The following is a 17128-nucleotide window of genomic DNA, read 5'->3' as shown; positions in this document are numbered from 1 at the left end:
GACAGAGGTGGGCAGGGCACCACAGTCACATATATTCAGAGACAGTTAGGGCAGCAAAGAAACAACATTATAAATCCTCTATCTGCCACCCGGGAGATTCTGGGGACTATTACATGATGGTCCAAGGACACTGTAGATTTGTCTGAAGCCCGCTGTAATACATTTGCTAGGCTCTTCCAGAACAAAATCTCTTCCATCCTCCAGGGTTGCACCAGGTGAATCTGGTGTGGTATCCAGAGCACAACCTGGTCCAGTTTTCCTGGATGAGTCTTAGTTGGTACAGGTCAAGGGCGTTGACAAGGTGCTTGGTCAGGTTCATGTAGCCACTTCCATATTAGAATCTTGCTCCTCTTGCCTAATAAAAACTTATTAAACCCTCTCTGCAAGAGGGAGTGGTCCTCCCTAGACCTGGAAAATCTTAACAATTATAGGCTGGTGGAAAATGTTCCATGCCTGGGCAAGATCCTTGAGCAGGTGGTTGCAAGCCAGCTCCAGGAACAAACTATCATTGGCTACTAGCATGTCATCTGAACATGGACCCTTCTTATCAGGGTAGGTTGCTTTCCCATTCTGAGAACCCATGGTCTGCAATAGAGGTTGTTTTGCTCACAATGGGTTGGTGTGTCGTGTGAACCCAGACATGGCATCAAGCAACAAGCTGCTCAGCAAGAGTGGCAGAAACCCTTGAGGCCGGACAACAATGACCATTTGTGGACACAGCCAAGCTGTTCTTCATCCCTTATCCCCTTGCCAGTGACATCCCCTCCAAGGTGCTGTTTTGTCACACACACACACACACCTCTTCGCCCTCATCCTTCCTGGTTCTGGTCACAATCTTGATTGTGGTTGGAGCCCTTTAAAAAAAAAGTTTAAAAAATCCTAGACCACACAAACAGGGATGGGATTTATTTTTAAAGTGCCCCATCCTGAAACTAGAATAGAGGTTGCTTTTCCTCATCCCCGTAAAGATTGCTCCCTCATCTTTGCTTTTGACAGCTGTCAAAAGGCAAGTTGTGAGGGTGATCTTTTCCTTGAAATGGGAACGACCATGTAGATGTATGGGAAGAATGAAGTGCTGGAGAGAAGTGGGGGAACACCCCGAAGGGAAACATGCACCCAAGTGGGTGATCTTAACACTTTTTTGCCCCATAAGGCAGAGGAATGGCTAGACCCCACCCTCAAGCGCGCAAGCGCGCGCGCACACACACACACACACACACACACACACACGGTAATCAAATCTTCTGCTGGTGCCAATGGAAAGCCTTTTCCCACCCAGCTCAATTGTCATGCAGGGGAGGGTGATTGGCAGGGGAGCACGTTGGAGCAAAAGGTTATCTCCCCCAGTGCACATGGCCAATAGGCTTAGGAAAATGTCTAAGCTTAATTGCATAAGATGAGGTTGATTTTCCTCCAGGAGGGAAAGAGGATCATCACATGGGGGGTTTGCATTAGATGGGGGGAATTGTGTTTCCCTACCGTCACTTTGCCTTCTGTTTCTGTCCTACAATAGGGATGAGCAGCTTCCTCTTTCTTCACACAGTGGGGGTGTGAAAGTTCTCCCAGGCATGCTAATGGCGGCCGCCACTAGCATGCCTGGGGGAATTACGCACTTTCTGGAAGCTCCAAAAAGCACTTTCCTGTCCTCCTTAAAAGACCCAATTTAAGCGGGAGGGGAGCAGAGGCAGCCCCAGGAACATTAGGGTGTTCCTGGGCACACTCGGCACACCCAGTGCGCATGTCTATGAAGCAAGCAATGACCACGTGGCCCATTCAGAGGGCGTTTTTATGGCGCAACGTCTCCTGCACATGGCAGAAAATAGCGCTAATTAGCGTTACAGCCAGAAAAGTCAGGTTTTCCAGGTGGTATTTTGAAGTAGGAAAACAACAGAAGGAGTGGGAGTCATGCAGGAGGACTGCAGCATTGTCAAAATCTCCCGCAAAGATCTGTGAGTGGCCAGTCAAGAGTGTGCCATAAAATGCTCATCTGATGACACTCAAAGAGAACTGGGAGGAGAGAGAAGTGGGAGAATGGACTGAGAGCTATGAGTACAGGAGAAAGTGAAATACATTTATTGTCCCCCTAAATGGTTAAATAATTATCTGGCAGGAGGTCTTTCTCCAGGCACCCTGGTAGATCCTTGGCTTCTGCATGTGTGTGGTATGGCTCCTCTTGATCAAAGGTGCTACTAAGTGTGGGGCTTCTTAGCCTGCTCTGGTTGTGTCGTCCTCTGTGTGCATTGTGGCAGGGAGTTACACATCTCTACTGCATAGAGAGGCAACCCCAGAAACTACAGAGCAGTAAGAAAGAGAGAGAAAGCCACCCATCCAATCCCTGTCTCCATCTCCTCTTTCTCTTTCCTGACCCCCTCTGTCTTCATACTGGCCAGTACTTCTTCCTTCCTTCCCACCTGATCCCCACCCCCAAACCTGTTCCTCTCTCCCCTTATACTCTCTTTCCTAATAGTCATCCTGGCTCCCTTTCATCAAGCACAGATAGAAATGAAAATTGGCACCATGATAGGACTTCAGTAGGGCTTCATTCCTGCCAAGTTTGAAGCACAATAGTTATCCCATGATTTTTAGGATTTTTAAAGTTTTGAGGTTTTGAAATTATTATTTTAAAATACGCTGTCATTTTTAAAGAAAAAGAGATAAAATTTAGCATCATGATAGCTCTTAAGTAGGACTTTAGGCATGCCAAGGTTGAAGCATCCTTTTTTGTTTGTTTTTTGTTTTGGAATTTTTAAAGTTCAAACTCAAACCTCCTCATTGGGGTCTAGCATCTTGAGAAGTAACCAAGTTTCCGGGGGCGGGTGAAATTACAGGTAAAGGCATGAAAATTAGCACCATGGTAGGGCTTCAGTAGGGCTTCAGCCATGCCAAATTTGAAGCAGATCAGTTCAACCCTTGTTTTTGGATGGAATTTTATACATGTGTGCTTTATTATTGTATAATGCTTGTGCACAACACACAACACACACAAAGTAGAAAACACTGAGAGACTAAACACAGGATTAACAGAGATGATGATGATGATGATTGGCTGTGCTGCTTACAGTGCAATAAGATGGACCCTGAAACAATCCTCCTCCTAGCCTCTTACTAAGGGGATGCCAAAGCATGTCTCATGGTCTATGTTTCGAGCCACTGTGCCCGCCTCGCAGGGCTGGTTTGTTTGCTTTCTGCCAGCCTCCCTGGGCCAGCGTGCCTCTCTGCTCTCCTGGTGCCTGGGTGATGTAGATGGACTGGGTGGGTCAACCTCACAAGTCTATGGCATACTTGCTCTCAGTGCTCCATGGCCATAGCTGTCTGCTGCCTCTTCTCCTCTATGCCCTCCTCACAGGACTGGCTTGTTTGCTTTTTGCCCACCTCTCTGTGCCCGCCTGCATAGCTGCCTCCTTGCCTCTCTGCCTGCCTGAGCAACTGCACACTTCTCCAATATGATCTGTCTGGTTCTGCCTTGCAGGGCTGCTTTGTGTTTGACTCAATTTCTAAGGCACATTGCTCCCAGCCAGGTAATGTGTGTATTTATTTATTTATTACATTGTTATATACCCATAGTTTAAGAGTGGACTGGAATAGAGAATTGGAGTGCCTTATTTTGCCTAACCAATAGACGGTTGCCCTAACATCTATATCTGAAGTTTCTATGGATCTCACGTTATGTCTTATTCAGCAAAAAAAAATGTTTCAGGTTTATTGGACTCCACAATACCATTTTAATAAGAGTTTGTCTAGCTTGCACAATTGTTGGAGATGTAATGCATCTAATGCTTCTTTAACTCATATGGTTTTGCAATGCCCATAGTTGCCCCTTTTTGGAGGAGGTAATAATAATGAACTTTGTACTGAAACAGCCATTGGGTAAGGTATAAATATGGAACAATGTCCAAGAAAGGCAAATGCTATTTTGGACTGCATTAATAGAAGTATAGCTTCCAACTCACGTGAGGTACTGGTTCCTCTCTATTCACCCCTGGTTAGACCTCATCTAGAGTATTGTGTCCAATTCTGGGCACCACACTTCAAGAAGGATGCAGACATGCTGGAACCTGTTCAGAGGAGGGCAACCAGGATGATCAGGGGTCTGGAAACAAAGCCCTATGAAGAGAGACTGAAACAACTGGGCATGTTGGGTCCAGCTCCAGCTGAGAGCCCCCTCCCTCCTGCTACCAGCTGTCTCTGCAGAGGCCACCAGTGAGGGAGGAAGCAGCAGCCAGGCACCTCTCCACCGTGCCTGGGTCCAGCTCCAGCTGAGAGCCCCCTCCCTCCTGCTACCAACTGTCACTGCAGAGGCCACCAGTGAGGGAGGAAGCAGCAGCCAGGCACCTCTCCACCGTGCCTGGGTCCAGCTCCAACTGAGAGCCCCCTCCCTCCTGCTACCAGCTGTCTCTGCAGAGGCCACCAGTGAGGGAGGAAGCAGCAGCCAGGCACCTCTCCACCGTGCCTGGGTCCAGCTCCAACTGAGAGCCCCCTCCCTCCTGCTGTCAACTGTAACTGTTGAACTTTCCAACTAAGATTGTAGTGCCTGAATTTGCTTTCCTTTCCCCCCTCCTCCTCCTCCCTCCCAATCCCCTTTCCTTTTGTGTCATGTCTTTTAGATTGTAAGCCTGTGGGCAGGGACTGTCAAGAAATACTTTTGTAAGCCGCCGTGAGAGCCTTTTTTGGCTGAATGGCGGCATAAAAATCCTTAAATAAATAAATAAATAAATGTTTAGCTTGGAGAAAAGGAGATTGAGAGGAGACATGATAGCACTCTTCAAATACTTGAAAGGTTGTCACACAGAGGAGGGCCAGGATCTCTTCTTGATCCTCCCAGAGTGCAGGACACAGAATAACAGGCTCAAGTTACAGGAAGCCAGATTCCGGCTAGACATCCTGGAGGAGAAGACTATCAATGGCTACTAGCTCTACTGTGCTACCTCCAGTATCCGAGGCAGTAAGCCTATATGCACCAGTTGCTGGGGGACATGGGTGGGAGGGTGCTGTTGTACCATGTCCTGCTTTGTTGGTCCCTGGCCGACAGCTGGACTAGATGGATCATCGGTCTGATCCAGCATGGCACTTCTTGTGTTCTTAATCTGGCTGTCTTTATATTAACAAAGCTGGAGTTAAATTTAGATGCTCTTCTAGGTAAAAAAAAAAAGAGTCAATGGAAGCAAAATGGAGTAGTTTTACCCAGTAGTTGGAGGGGATGAATCCCCAGAGAATCAAGTCCCAGTTTAGGTAATGCAAAATCCTTTTCCTTCAGTGTAAGATCCTGCTGTTCAACAGTTGGATTTGGTATTCTCAATTATACAAAAGGCAGCCATTTTAGCCATAAGAAAAATTACAAAATCAATATAAAGGAATGCCTTTAATAGGCCAATTCAAAAATCGCCAAAAATGCACAAGCTGCAGATGTCTTCATCAAAAAGCAGGTTGGTGGCAGTGACCAGATTTTTTGGGGGGAGGCCTAACTAAATGTGGCATTTCACACATAATATACATCCTCTTTGTCAGCAGAGCCCTCTTGTCTATCTTGGGATCCAGTAATTTAGCCTTTTAAAAAGGTCAGCTTTGGATCTAGCCCATTAATCAAAATACAGGCAATTCATTGCAAGTTAAGTGGTAGTTTCAATTTAGATTTAACCTAAGGGCAGATAGCTCATCCTTTTTAAGATGGCTAAATTCATTATTAATAGAAACACTAAAATAAATAATAAGTAATTGCTGGCAGATTTCCTGATCAGGTAAAGAGAATGACAGGTGCACGTGTCTGTGTGTGCATACCCACATATTTATTACATTTCTATACCAACTCATAGCTGAAGCTCTCTGACTGGTTCACAAAAATTAAAACCACAAAATACAGCATAAAATAGAATATAAAATATAAAGGCTTAAAACTACAGTAAAAAAAGTGCAAGCAGAGTAAAAAAAAAGTAGCAGCAGTGCATAGATTTAAAATGCAATGCAGTTTCAAAACAGCCAAGCTAAAAACTAGTGTAACCCTTGGGTCGGTACCCTATGTCTAGGGGTTGTTTGTTTTTCCCTTAAGGTTAGCTCAGGCTCAAGCCCCCACCCAGGAAACCTGGGACACCAATTTAGAGATGTCTGAGTAGCAACCTCACCCACACACCTGAGGTATAAGTACTGGTATGTATTCAGTTTGACAACAAGCAACAAAAATAGAACATGGGAGACAACCTTTTGATTAACACATTTCCCTCCCAAGGTCTAGGTAGGCCGATGGAGGCCTGTGTCCTTTAGCCTTATTCACAAGCCCAGGAGACAGTGAATGAATAGGGATCCTCCAGGCATGCAATAAGGTGGATGGTAGGTGGCAGCATCAGGAACTGGGGTGCGCTGCAAAGAGAGCTGATTCAGCAGCATCAGGAACTGGGGTGCGCTGCAAAGAGAACTGATTTAGTAGGCCCAAACCAGGAACTGGGGTGCGCTGCAAAAGAGAGCCACCTCCAACACTAACCATGTCAAAGTTCAGCTCCTCCTTCTGCAGCCAGAGACTGTTGCATGCACAACACTATATGCAAATGAGCTCCTTCATGTTAGGGCATGTTTTCCCTGCTCCCCCCCCCACCGGGTGGCGTGTACTCATTTCTCTACTGCTTTACACTAGAATGGTAAAATGCTTAAAACGTGCTGGAAAATAAAAAGGTCTTCACCTGGCACTGGAAAGAGCAAAACGCAGGCACCAGGCAAACCTCTCTAGGAAGCTCATTCCATAACTGGGGTGCCACAGCAGAAAAGCCCTTTTCCTGGTAACCACCTGCCTCACTTCTTTTGGCAGGGGCTCCAACAGAAGGACCCCTGAAAATGACTTTAGGGTCTGGGTAGGTACACATGGGAGGAGGCTATCCTCCCCACAAGCCATGTAAGGCTTTGAATGTTAATGCCAGCACTTTGAATCAAGCCCGAAAGGGGACTGACAGCCAGTGCAACTGGGGAAGTACTAGCATAATACAATCTCATTGACCAGTCTCCGTTAACAGTCTTGCTGCTCTGTTTTGGACTAGTTGAAGTTTCTGAACTGTTTTCAAAGGCAGTCCTACATATAATGCATTGCAGTAATCCAGACAAGAGGTTATCAGGGCATGGATAACTGTAACTAGCCTATCTCCATCCAGATGAGAACATAAGAACGTAAGAAGAGCCCTGAGGCTGGATCAGACCAAGGGTCCATCTAGTCCAGCACTCTGTTCACACAGTAGTCAACCAGCTACCAACCAGATAAGGGTGTAGTTGGTATATTAGCCTAAGCTTCGGAGAAAAGTCAAAGCAGAAGCAATCCATTTATATAACACTTGTAGGCCTTAGCTAGACCTAAGGTTTATCCGGGGATCGTCCCAGGATCGTCCCTGCCTCCTCCCAGGATATCCTGTGTGTCATTTACATGAACAGGGATGACCCCGGGACGATCCCAGGATAAACCTTAGGACTAGCTAAGGCCGTAAACAAACATGCTCAGTGAGCTCACTGAACACCAGTTGTCAGGGTTCCTTCTATGTCCTGGACCCCTTGAGCAACTCTCTCTCTCTCTCTCTCTCTCTGGTCTTCCCTTCTCTTTTTATACACTCTTCCCCAAAACAGAAAGTACTGTTTGAACCTTAAAAAAAGAAATGAAACTTAACTGGGAAATGAAACGACTTCTCTCATGGATACCCCTCCTAACAGATTAACACCAGGCCTCTAGGCCTAAGTTTATTACCTTGCCCTCTGTAGGCTTCAAACCTTCACACCAGCATATTTAAGTATACTAACAGTAACAAAGATTTTCGAATTTACAACACATTCACTTAAAACTGCCTCATCGAGTAGTTTCAAACACTGTATTCCAATGATAAAAATAAAGGGATAGAATAGATTAACACATATGGAGGGTGCAATTCAGCCACAGGTAATCACTTTTAAGTACAACTGAATTCAATGAGAGAAGTAAAATGTGCTTACTTACGGCTGCAATCCCATATACACATTTACCTCTGTGGGGCTCACATTCAAGTCAATAATATACATTAATAGCAATTCTGAGTAGACATAAATAGGATTGTACCGTGTCTCCTATTAGAATCAATGAGAAATTGCTTAACCCCTGCTTCAAGATAACTAGAACCTCAAATCTCAGGTAGGGAAATGTATTATGTAATTCCTTCATGATGGCTCCTTTACTGAACACTTGCTTAGAAATATACTACAAGAAGGCTGAGAAATTGTTTCTCAGAAAATGTTACGTTACAACCATCCAGGGAGTGGCAGATGCTATTTTGAGAAAAGAAATGTGAGAATATATGATTTTAAGAAAAGAAATGTGAGAAATAGAAAAAGTAGCAAGGAAAATGTGATAAATATCTATTTTAAAAATGAAACAAAATGTTCTTATGTTGTTAAGTGCTGATTCTTGGTAGCCCTGGAATTATTCCCAAGCACAGATTAAAATAAGAGCTGCAAAAGAGCTCCCAGCTACATTTGAAAAGTTGTCACTTCATTTGAAAAGCTGGTTTCCACCAGTGACCCATCTTCAATTTCCCTAGACATTTCTCCATTGCTTTGCTGAGGGGGACTATTTTTTCTAGCAATTCCAAAAAGCTGCCTGAGTGATGACGGGAAAGGTTATTGCTGCCAAAACAAGTGCTGTAGTCTTGTTTCCAAGGTTGATCCAAAATTAGCCTGACCATGGGCTTTGCTAGACCTGCCGTCTTATCCCGGCAGGAAGGCGGGGCGGCAGCGCGCTGACGTTAGCGCGCGCCGCCGCAGCTTCCAGACGCCGGACGCGCAGGGACGTCAGATCCCTGCAGCGTCCGCTTTTTTTTTTTTTTTTTTTAGTTTAAAGGGGCCGCGTGCGGCCCGAAGACCCCGAACTGGTAAATCCTTTTTTAAAACAGGTGGGGGGGAAGGATGGCAAGGGGGGATGGCAAGGGGGGATGGCAAGGGGGGAGGGCGGGTGAGAGAGCACCGCGCGCCGCCGCCCGAGCAGGCAGGCAAGCGGCGCTTGCCCGGGCAATGCCGCCCCATGCCAGGCCTTGCCCGGGCAAGCACCGCTCGCATGTTTGCCCGGGCAAGTGCCGCTCGCCTGCTTGCTCGGGCGGCGGCGCGCGGCGCTCTCTCACCCGCCCTCCCCCCTTGCCATCCCCCCTTGCCATCCTTCCCCCTGCCCCTCTCTTCCCCCCCCCGGGCCGATGGGCACAGCGCTCGTATGAGCGCTGTGCCAGGTCCGCGGCTTTTCGCGGCTACTCGCGAGTAATCGAGTAGCCGCAAAAAGCCGCGGACCTTCCTAGACGTTTCACAGCTCCAGCCTGAGGCCGGGGCTGCGAAAAAGGCGCGCCATAAGCGACTTTGCTTATGGCGCGTTGGAGGAGGCCTCAGTGCGGCCTGGGCCCGGATTCCCCTGTGTGTCATGTGGACGCACAGCAGGGAAACTGGGTCTCAAGGCCCCAAATTGTCTAGCAAGGCCCCAAATCTCAGAAACCAAAAAGGAGGAGAACATGGCCACCCCCAAGGCCATATGCCCACCAACACGTCCAGCTCCCAAGTGCGCATGCCCACCCAAACATGGCCTTCACAGCACATAATTAACCAAACCTGTTCTACAAAACATCTTAATGTTAAAATCACTGAAATAATCACAATCATAATCCTAATCATGTAATACAGGTATGCCAAGCATATTTGTGTAACAATCATACTCTCAAAGCCATATAGAAAAGCAATGTTTGGAAACGAGCTGAAAGTTGTGAGAGCGGGTACCCCTTTGCATGTAGCATAATAAACGTAAACATCATTCTCTGCATCAGCACAAAAGCAGTTTTGGAGCCCCTTTATTTGGTTGTTTGTTTTTATTGCAGCAACAAAGCAATGGTGGTGTAGATGGTGGGGAATCCACTTACCTAAGGCAAAAATAAAAATTCATTCACACACACACACCCAAGGTGAAACAACAACAACAACAACAACAACACTACTACTACTAATCCACACACACCTCACACAGGCTTACCAAAGGCAATAAAAATTAAAATCTACACACCCCAGTACACTCACCCAAAGTGGGAAAAACCCCACACCCTCCCCAAGACAATTTTTTAAAAAACACCACAACCGCCGCCCCCCCCACACTTAACCAGGGGGCAGGGGTTGAATAAAAATCCACCCCCACAGGCAATAATAATAATAATAATAATAATAATAATAATAATAATAATAATAATAATCCACAGCCACCCACACAAAGCAAAATAACTTTCATCAACATAATAAATCTACACACAGACATGCACACACCTAAGGCATAAAATTACATTAAAAACACAACACCCGCCCACCCACACTCACTCAAGGCAAAATCATCATCATCAGCAGCAGCAGCAGCAGCAGCAGCATCCACACACGCACCAAAGCAAAAACCAACCCAACACCCAATAAACACTCAATCAAAAATAAAAAAATACAAATCCACACACACCAACATACATATTCACCAGTGACAAAACTAATAAAAGTTTTAAATACACCCAAGGCAATCCCCCTCCCTACACACACTCACCCAACTAAGGCCAGGGCAACAAACCAAGCCCCACGTGCCATGGCTGGAGGGGGCTGCACTGGCCCAGGCAGACCCAGGCAGCCAATTAAGCTGTGCGCGCTGCTGTGGCTGGAGGGGGCTGCGCTGGCCTGGGCAGGCCAGCTCAAAGAAGGGGCTGCATTGGCCCTTTTTATATATATATAATTTTTATTGATTTCACATCTTAAAATACAACAACATAATACTAATTAAAACACATAAATCATTACATAAATTGCTTACAGTTTCACATTTGTAATTATCATTTTTACATAATCACATAACATAAGTGCTCCCCTCCACTCTTCGGGATCTATTCCTGCTGCCAAAATCTCATTGTTTCTTCTGGTGGTGGTTTTCCACTCCCCTTAGAGAATACATATTCTAGGAACTGTTTCCAAATTCCCTCAAATTCATTTACATTTGTTACACCTTTTCTTACATTTATATTACATGTCAATTTATCATTAATAGCTATATCCCAAATTTCTTTATACCACTCTTCAATATGATAATCTCCTTGAACCTTCCAGTTCCTAGATATAATTAACCTTGCTGCTGTCAGCAAATTTGTTATCAGTTCTTTAGCCTCTTTACTACACTTTAAATCTCCATATAATGATAGTAATGCCACTATAGGTGTCTCTTCAATCTCTATTCCAACAATTTTTTTTATCTTAATAAACACCATTTTCCACAATTTTTGTACAAATTCGCATTCACATGCAAAATTCGCATTCACATGCAAATTTGCATTCACATGCCCACCTCACATGCAAATACGTTCCTTTTTCCCCACATCCTCTCCAACAATTTGCTGAATTCAGCTTATTCATTCTATTTAATCTCACCGGGGTCAGATCCAACCTCCATACAATTTTATAATAATTTTCTTTTATTCTCACAGACATGTTTCTCAACACTCTTTGTCTCCTTATTCCCTCCCAACTCTGCTGTCCTATCTGCACCCTCAAAACGGTTTCCCAAACCATCTTCCCCATATTTTCTGTCTCCCTCTTTTCAACCAATATTCTATATATTTCACTCGTTAAACCTTTTATCCTTTTATTTTCTCCTTTCTCAATTTCTTTCTTTAAAATCAACTCTTCAAATGTCGTCATTTCTCTACACTCTCCATTATCTCTTACCCATTTCTTCGTCCATTGCTCCAATTGTCAATAATTTAACCAGGTTAAATTCTCCCCCTTAAACATCTCTTCTAATTTCCCACGAATGTTCATCTCTCTCAACCAATTTTTTAACCTCATTATTTTTTTTCTCTATTAAATTTTTACTCAATCTCTCTTTTAAATTCCCTGGGAAATTTCTTAACATTATCACAGGTGTTAATGGAGATATACTCGAAAGTAACTCCTTTTTATATAATCGCCAAATTTCCCAATGGTTTTTTAAAAGAGGGTTTCCTATTTCTTCTCCCCACTTTTTATTGCATTCTCTAAAAAATTTATTTTCCAAATTCCAATCTTTGTCCATTCTTGTTCCATCCTCCAACCAACCTAATTCTCCTACTCCTATTATACATTCTACTATATGTCTTAAACTATTGGCGGTATAATATGCCTTTATATTTGGGAGTCCCAATCCTCCTTTCTTTTGTGCTAAGTACCACCTATTTTTATTTATTCTCGCTTTCCTATCCCCGTTACAATAATTATTTATAATATTCTGCCAACTTTTTATCTCTTTTTCTGATATTCTTATTGGTAACATTCTAAATATAAAGTTAAGCTTTGATAATATTTTCATTTTTACTAATGCTATTCTCCAAACCACGATAAATTTAACCTTTTATATTTTTCTATTTTATCTTTAACTTCTTTTTTCAACTTATTTAAGTTCTCCTTTTCTAAATCCACTAGATTTTTTGTAATTTTAATTCCCAAATATTTAATCTGTTCTTTAACTCTCATTTTCTTTTCCTTACCTTCCCAGCCTTTCACTTCTTTTTTAGTATAGTTAAATGTCATCATTTCTGATTTTAACCAATTTATTCTTAATCCCGTGACTTCTTCAAACTCTTTCAAATGTTGTTTAATTCTTTCCATTATCTCAAGTGGATACTTAACAGTTAACAATGTATCATCTGTGAACATATTCAATTTTACTTCCTTCTTTAAACTTACTCCTTCTATAATCCCATCCTCTCTTATCACATTTGCCAACAATTCCATAACCAGTACAAATAGGACCAGCAAGAGTGGGCATCCTTGCCTAGTTCCTCTGGCCAGTTGCATCTTCTCTGTAATCCCATCGTTTATTACAACTGAAGCTGTGTTTTGAGAGTATAATTGTTCTATTATGCCTTTAAATCTATCTCCAAATCCCAATCTTGTTATTACCATCTTTAGTGCTTGCCAGCTCACACAATCAAATGCCTTGAATATATCCAACGCTATTATTCCCGCTTTTATCTTTGATTTCTTTACCTCCTGCATCATATTTATAACTCTTCCAACTAAATTATGCATTTGTCTATCTGCAACAAAGCCACACTGATCCTCTCCAATGTAATTCCCTATGAAAGTATTCATCCTCCTTGCCAAAATAGCTGAGAAAATTTTTGCATCCTGGTTTATTAAAGAAATAGGCCTATAAGAATCGGGGATTGTCAAATCCTTATCTGATTTTGGAATTAATATAATTAGTGATTGTTCCCATGATGGTGGTATCTTCTCTCCTCCTATTATTCCATTATATAATCTCAGTAATTTTGGTACCAATTTTTTTTTTAATGTTTTATAATACTCAGATCCCAGCCCATCTAACCTGGGAGATTTACCCCCTTTCAATTTCTCAATAGCTTCCTCAATTTCGCTTTGAGATATAACCCTTTCCATTAATTCTCTATCCTCCCTTATCAATCCCCTCTTTATATACCTATCTATATAATTCTCCATCCTCATCTTATTTGTATCCCTTTCTTTATACAACTCTTGATAAAATTCCTGAAATACTTTTATTTTCCCTTTCATAGTACTACATAATTTCCCCAATTTATCTTTTACTATTCCAATTGAATTCTTTGACTTTTCTTTTTGTGTGAGCCTCGCAAGCACTTTAGAATTTTTATTACTATTCTCAAAAAACTCTCGTTTCAAATAAATTAAATTTTTCTGTACTTCTTCTAAATTAATATTTTCTAATTCTTTTTTCTTTGCTTGCACTTGTATTAATATTTTTATTCCTACTTTGTAAAAATTATTTCTCCAACTTCTTAATTTCATCCTCTAACTTTTCCTGTATTATATCTTGTTGCCTCTTTAAAGTACACATTTCTCTAATACAGATCCCTCTAGTCACAGCTTTCATTGTATCCCATACAATTGACATTGAAATTCCTCTCTTTTCATTAATTTCCCACATTTCTGACAATTCTTTCTGCATTTTCTCCACAACCATATCATATTTTAAAATCCTGGTATTCAAATTCCATCTTTTTGCTTCTCTGTAATCCCTTTTAACTGTAAAATCTAAACTTACTAATGCATGATCTGTTACTTTAATTACCCCTAATTTCATATTACATACTTTAGTTGCCAATTCCTTTGAAATAAAAATATAATCTATTCTGGAGTAAGATTTGTGAACTGGGGAATAATAGGAATAACCAGGCTCCCCACCTCTGACTAACCACCACCCATCAATATAATCTTTTTCTTTTATCATTTTATTTAAAATTGTAATATTATTTCTCTTTTCAAATCCAGTGGGGTTAGACCTGTCCATCCTATTATCCATCACCATATTAAAATCTCCAGCTAAGATAACACACCCCTTTTTAAAAATCCTCTATTTCCCTAAATAATTCTTTATAAAATTCTTTTTGTCTCTCATTTGGGGCATACACGTTTATTAAAGTATTGTAATTACCTTCCAATTGTCCTTTTATCTTTATATATCTACCTTTCTCATCCTTTTGTGTCTCCTCTATATCAAATCCGCTTCTCTTTGATATTATTATAGCAACACAATTTTTTTTGAAGTCCCCAAAGACTTTTCATATAACATTGACCATTTCAATCGAATTTCATTCATACCATTATTATTATTATTATTATTATTTATTTATATAGCACCATCAATGTACATGGTGCTGTACTGAGTTTCCTGCAAAAAGATAAAGTCAGAACCTTCTTTGTTTAATAATTACTCAATCCTTTTCCTTTTTACTACTGCCCCCAAACCTTTGATGTTGAGTGTTGAAATCTGAATTTTCTTATCCATATTCCTTTTTTACCTTCTTTTAGATCCCTTATACACACCCATATGAACAACAATAACAAAATTTTAAACATATAACATATAACCTCGTTTTCCCCCCCAACCCCTCCCCTCCCCCCTCTGTCCCCTTCCCTTCCCCCTCTCCCCCTATTTCTATTCCCCCCTCTAATTCTCCATAGGCCTAACACCCCGGTCATGGCTATAACCTTAAGGGGGGGAAATGGAGCCCACGGTCCCCTTCCAGCAAGCCTTCTACTTTAATTACTCATACTTCTATTATTATTATCTCTTTGATAAGAAAAAGCTTATTTTCCACTTGTGCCAGGACTTTCTTCTCCTTCTTCTTCATCTTGGGATAACGAATCATCATCCAGCCCCAGGCTTCTCAGCACCTCCAATCCTTGTTCCTCTCTGCTGTTTTCCATCTCGCGTAAACCTCAAAAATACTGGGTAACCCCAAGAATAAGCAATACCCGCCCTCCTAAGCTTTGCTGTAATCAGCTTAACACTGCGCCTCCAGCTGATAGTTTGCTGACAAAGATCATTGTAAATTTGAACTGTTGACTCTTGAAACTTCAACGTTGTTATTGATCTTAATTTCTTCATAAGCTGCTCCTTCTTATAATAGTTACCAAATTTGACCAAAATATCTCTTGGTTTTGCTCTGGATTCCTCCTACTCTGTGGATTCTGTCAATCTCCATCTCTGTTATCTGGAAGTCTGGGATCAGCTCTTTGAACCAACGCAATATAACCATCCTTAAATTTTCTCCTTGCATTTCTGGAAAATTCTTAATTCTAATGTCCCACGTCTATTTTGGCCTTTAAGCTGTATCAATCTCTTCTCATATAGATCAAAAGTCAGATTATGATCTGTTAGTTGTTTTTCATGCTGATCTACTTGTTTGGAGAGCTGATTCATTTCTGTTTTAATTTCTTGCACATCTTTCTCAGTTTTAGCTACAGAAATGGTTAACTCCTGCATTTTTTAAAACACTTCCTCCTTTATCTGCTTCATTTCATTAAGCGTTGCTTCACTGCTAGCTTTAAATAGCTCCTTCAGCTCTTCCAGGGCTGGATCTGGCTTCTTTCCAACTTTTGCTGCCATTTTTTCAGCTTCTCCAAGTTTTTCTCACTGGTTACAAAAATCCTGATCACTCTCCTCTTCACTTTCACTAGAAGTAGCCTTTGTTAGACGTGCATGTGATTTATCACAAGTATGAACTCTGCCCCTGGCCCAGGTGGATTTCTTTTTATTATTTGCTTTATTTTTACATTTTGGCATTTAACTCCGATGCGCTAGTTACTGAGCGGAAGTCAGTCAGTCCCTTCAATAAATCACCACTTTTGACTCTTCCTTTAGCTCAGTAACATAAGCGACTGTTATATATCTTCCAAACGCTGATAAAATATGTTTAGTTAGTGTCTCTGCACTCCGGTAGCTATGATTTACTGTTAGCAGTCCGAGCTGCGTTTCTATGAAAATGAAAGTAAGTTATTTATAGCTTCTTCCAGCTCTCTGCAACACAGTTCAAAGCTTTTCGCTGGCAGAGAAATCTCACCAAACATTTAGAATGATCATATCTCAAATCTCTTGCCAATTTGAAGAATTAATGATGCTTTTAGGCCTCCCTTTCAGGAGCTCATAAAAGGCTTACCGTTCCATTGGCCCGTCAGGCTCCGCCCCCCTGCATTGGCCCTTTGACTTCCCAGAATCTGTAGGCCCAGGTGAGAGGGAACAAACAAGCCCACGCGGCCCTCAGGAGCATCATCTGGCTGCACTGTGGCCGCAGCTGTAGGCCCAGCCGGGAGAGAAGAAGCCTGGCCAAACTGGCGTTGGCCGCACCACAACTGTAGGCCCCTCCAGGAGGAAGGGAGCAAGCCCGGGCAAGGGCAAGCTGGAGCAAGGGGGTGCGCCATGGCCACAGCTGTAGGCCCAGCCAGGAGGAAGGGAGAAAGTCCACCGCTATCATGTACCTTCTTTGCCCCAAAGACCGATGCTGGTCTGCACTGCCAGTCATTCTCACTGCCACCTTTGCCGCTGGTGCTGCTGCCCTTTGCAATTGCTGGGCTGGACTGTTTTGGGTGCGAAAGCATGCCCCACCTTCCTAGTTGCAGTCTCAAATCTCGCGAGACTTCCGAAACACAGAAATCTCACCGGAAGTCTTGCGAGAGTTGAAACTTCCTGAGAAAGCAAGCCAGAATGAAATGACACTTGTCTATAGATGCCAGGCCGCCCGTGTCCCCAGTAAATTGCCCCCCAGCCCCAATTGCTCCAGTCTAGCATTGTTTTGGAGGAGGTGGGTGGTCCAAAATGCACTGTCCT

This window comes from Elgaria multicarinata, chromosome 2, assembly GCF_023053635.1.
Source record: "Elgaria multicarinata webbii isolate HBS135686 ecotype San Diego chromosome 2, rElgMul1.1.pri, whole genome shotgun sequence".
NCBI classification, from domain to species: Eukaryota; Metazoa; Chordata; class Lepidosauria; order Squamata; family Anguidae; genus Elgaria; species Elgaria multicarinata.
Note: the sequence above shows the minus strand (reverse complement) of the source record.